General features: G+C 30.0%; 1 protein-coding gene across 1 annotated transcript in view; it reads left to right on the forward strand.

Annotated features, from left to right (window-relative positions):
* Window positions 1–1606: 1606 nt before the first annotated feature.
* Window positions 1607–4720, forward strand: part of LOC117110352 (fibrillin-1-like) — a gene marked incomplete at its 3' end in the record, with an annotated part of 20442 nt that continues 17328 nt past the window's right edge. The window contains exons 1-5 of the mRNA XM_033253049.1: window positions 1607–1616; window positions 1954–1995; window positions 2163–2204; window positions 2494–2523; window positions 2688–2729. The remainder of the gene's footprint in view (window positions 1617–1953; window positions 1996–2162; window positions 2205–2493; window positions 2524–2687; window positions 2730–4720) is intronic.

The raw sequence follows: 4720 nt of genomic DNA on the forward strand, positions 1-4720 counted from the left end.
CCCAATACGTAGTGTAGGCCAAACTAGGCCTCTGTTTAATTCGCGATCGCACTTGATCTACCTATGGTTGAACAGGACAATAGAATGCTTAAGATGCATCAATATTTTATCAAAAAAGAATCGTAATCTTGGGAGTACATTGACATTACAGATCTTAAATGTGCTAAAATCTCACGTTTCTAGTCCCCGTTCTACAGCGGTCTTTATTTTTATTTTATTTCAACAATCTTTATTGAGGGTGGTCTATCCAGCCGAAGCTGATCATTAGGGACCCTCAATACACATAGTAAGACAAAACAAAAGAGCATATTAAACTAATTAAATTACAGTAAAATAAATAACCTCTCAATACAAAATTTACATAAAAAAATTAATTCAAAATTAAATATAAAAACTTAATATAAAAATTAAAATTAAATTACAATTAAAGATGTAAATGAAAGAGCAATATTGAAAAACAATAGGCAAAAGGGACATTAAAAAACCAAGGGAATAAAGTAGCCTAAATAAAATAATCAAATAAAGTAATAGAAAATAGGCCAATGTATATGAGAACTATAAAACAAATCACTCTTAATTTAAAGAAAATAATCAATTTAAATTAATAAATAAAACTGAAAATAAATAATAAGGTAGAAATCAAAATATGAATTCTCAGTGCAAATTCAAAACAAAAATTCAAAGGCCAAAGAAACAGAATTACAGGAGAGAACGAAGGCGGTAACTTTTGAGGGACGATTTAAAGGAGGAGTAAGTAGAAGCATTGCGGATATCTAAGGGAAGAGAGTTAAAGAAAGAGGGGGCATTAAAGCTAAATGAAAGTTTGAAAAGTTCAAAGTGGGGTCTGGGGATGCAAATGCATACGATAGTAATGTTTGGTTGCAATTTTTAGTGTGCAATACTTATTATTTCATCCTAGATGTATTATTAATTGGGGTTTTTTTTAAACAATATTGTATTTGTTTTGAAGTAATGTACGTAAAAACAATCGCATTTATTATAGGCCTACTGGTTTCCTGTTCAATAATCACAAACTTATCTGTAAAGTAGATAATAAGGCTTTAAATACAGCAAATATATATATATATATATATATGTATATATAGGTATGTATATATATATATGTGTATATATGTGTATATATATGTATATATATATAGATATATATATAGATATATATGTATATATAATAAAGCATTAATAATGGAAAAAATGTTAGTTTTTGATGTAATTTATATAATCTATTTTAAAACAAATTAAATTTTGGTGTCTGCTTTTTCATTCATCAATACTTTTTAAACTAACCTTTTGTTTACATTGGGACTGTTGTAACATCTCTAAAATGATGTATACTGATAGTTACCGTACTCGCGCGCATAAGCGCCCGGGCGCTTAAGAAGATAGGGTACCTTCTTTAACTTAAGTATATGTTATTTATGCTAAAAGTTATCAATATCAACTAAAGGTTATTAAATTTTATTTTTTTATACCTTAAAAATAGGTTAAAATAAATTAGCTACTGTTTAATCTATATATAATATTAGCAGTAATTCGCATGTTTTTATGCCTTTCAGTACCTACAACACTTCCGCCGACAACGATAGTAACAACTGAGGGTACGTACTTAATGTTATATATGCATAAAGTCATTAATAATAAATGAATGTTTTTGATGAAATTATTATATTGCTTTGAAATGTGTTATAATAGATACGCTACAATCTAATATCATATGCAGTAAATACCATTGATTATACTTGTCAGTACCTAGAACACTAATCACCCACTACATCAGTGAAAACTCATTATTATGTTATATATTATAAAAGTTATCAATAAAAACTAAAAATTTTGATTTTCATTGAATTATACCTTTGAATTATGTTATAAGAAATTAGCTACTGTTTATTTTTTTCTATAAGTAGTGAATCACATTTTGTTTTTACCTTTCAGTACCTACGACACTACCGCCGACAACGTCAGTGACAACTGAGTGTACGTTATGAAATCATAAATATGTTTAAATTATTCTAAAAGTGATTAATAATAACTGAATGTTTTGAATTTCATTGTTATAGATTTGAAATGTTTTACAATAAATTAGTTACTGTTTATTAATTATTTATATACGTACTAAATAAATTTCTTTATATATTCTTCAGTACCTACCACACTACCTTCGACAACGTCATTAACAACTGAGGGTACGTACTTATTAATAATAACTAAATTTTTTGATTACATTAATTCATTGCTATGAAATGTGGTATAACGCATGAGCTACTGTTTAATATTTGCATATACAGTAAATCCCATTATTTACAATTCTCAGCACCTACAACACTACCTCCCACTATATCAGTGACAACTGAGGGTACGTTCTTATTTCAGTATTATGTTATATATACCAAAATTTATCAATAACAATTGAAAATTTCATTTTTTTAAATTTATTTTTCTATAAGCAGTGAATCACATTTGTTTATCTTTCAGAACCTACGACACTACGAATAACAACTGAGGGTACGTTGTTAAATCATAGATATGTTTATAATATTCTGAAACTTTTTAATGATAACTAAATGTTTTGAGCTTCATTGTTATATACTTTGAAATGTGTTAAAATAAATTAGTTACTGTTTATTAATTACATACGTAGTAAGTGATTTTTGTTTTATGTTTCTCAGAACATACAACACTATCGCCGACAACGTTAGTGACAACTGAGGGTACGTAATTAACCCATTAATACGTTATGCTAAAAGTTATCAATAGTAACTGACCATTCCGAACTTCTTTGGTATATACCTTTCAAATATGTTATGATAGATTAGCTACTGTCGTAAGCTTGCTTCCTGGGAAGCCTTTCATTTTAGGCAATTTTAATTTGCATTTTGACAAACCAACTAAGTCTGATGTTGCACAAGCTGTAACAACTCTTTCATCCCATAACTTTGTTCGAGTTGTTACTTTTCCTACCCATGAGCTTGGTCGTATTCTTGATCCAATCATTATATTCATTCTGAAGAGAAATCAGTCAAAACCATCCAGGACAATAACCACCCGGACGAAAACTACCGGTACTCAAAATGGAATATACCATTGTTAAAGTGGGGTAGACAATGTTGGGTGGCCTGTTTTTATCAGCTTTACAATAGGATAGTTTACACTGTGACTTGCTATATTATACGCCTTTAATTCATTCATATGTTTTGACAACATGTATATTAATAATCATTGTAGATTTCAGTAATCACTGTGCTTAGTTTGCCCTTTTAATGATTTCAATACAACAATTAACTTCAAAGCTTTATGGAAATTCAAATGTAAAATTTGTACTGAAGTTTTAATACATTCAATAATGTTTTTATCTTTGTAGTATAGGTATTTCCCTAATATTTTAGTATTTTAAATTTATTTTATTTCTAAAAAGACTTATCCCTACTTCCATTAAAAATTATTTTCAATTAAATACTTCCCTTTAATAACAATACTTTAAATGTAAAAAGTCATCAATTAATGAATGTAGGTTAATAAGATCTTACTATTTTATCTTTTTTTCTAGTTTGATTGAATTGTAGTGAAACCAGTATATTTCTATAACAATCTAATTAAAACAGAATATTTTATTAAACAGATTATTTGAGTTATGTTATAAAAAACTAGCTACTGTTTATATTTACAGTAGATTGATTACTATTATTATATACAAGTCACATGTGAACACCGGCTATCTTTATGCGATTGACAACGATCATATATTCAGAGCTGTTTCATGTTCATGGATGAGTATTTTCATGTTCATGGTAGAGTCAATAATCACTCCAACATTACGAACATTACGCTTTATCAGTGGCGTAACTGGCTGTTGGGGGGGGGGGGACCCCCACCACCCCTGACGGATTTTACCGGGCTGACCAAACCGTAGTACCGGGCTGGGTAAGAAGAGAAAAGAAAGAGGGGAGAGGGAGGGAAAAGAGAAAGAAGGGGAAAGAAAAGGAAAGAAAAAGGAAAAGAAAAAGGAAAAGAAAAACAGAAGAGAAAAATAAAGACAAAAATAAAAAGGAAGATATAATGAACAGATATCACAATACCCGGCAACCCCTTCTCCACTTCAAAAAGTGTCCATATCGCATTTGATCTAAGCCGCCAGATATTCCCCACAGTGGCGTATCCACCGTTGGACAAGGGGAAAATATCCATCTATGGAAAATCTTTCCCCATTGAAGAAACTGAAACTCTCAAATTTGGTTTTTTGTTGGGGTAGGCCAATTTCCTCTAAAAATTGCACATTTTAGGGAGTTTTGCTCAATTTCGACGAAAGGAGAATTAAAAACACAAGATTCTTTCGCGCGCTTCGCGCGCATTTTTAAGGGTAAAGCTTGTGCTTGCCCTACTTTGCCTTCTAAGTTATTTAAACACATAATAGTCCCAAACTCAAGAAAGAAAATTTAAGATAGATCGTTTTACCTAAAAGAAGGACCTCAATGTGTAATGATGGTGAAAGAATATGTTTGTAATAAATAAAGCCATAATGAAAATGCTTATAATCAGTTTAAAAAAAAGTGTGGCCATATATAACATAAGCGCATTTCTTGTTGAGGTAGGCCAATTTCCTCTTAAAATTGCACATTTTAGGGAGTTTTGATCAATTTCGCCGAAATTAGCATTAAAAACACAAAATTTCTTCGCGCGCATTTGTTAAGGTTAATGCTTGTGC

This window comes from Anneissia japonica, unplaced genomic scaffold (genome assembly GCF_011630105.1).
Source record: "Anneissia japonica isolate Jap-2015-1 unplaced genomic scaffold, ASM1163010v1 scaffold3781_len37924_cov116, whole genome shotgun sequence".
NCBI classification, from domain to species: Eukaryota; Metazoa; Echinodermata; class Crinoidea; order Comatulida; family Comatulidae; genus Anneissia; species Anneissia japonica.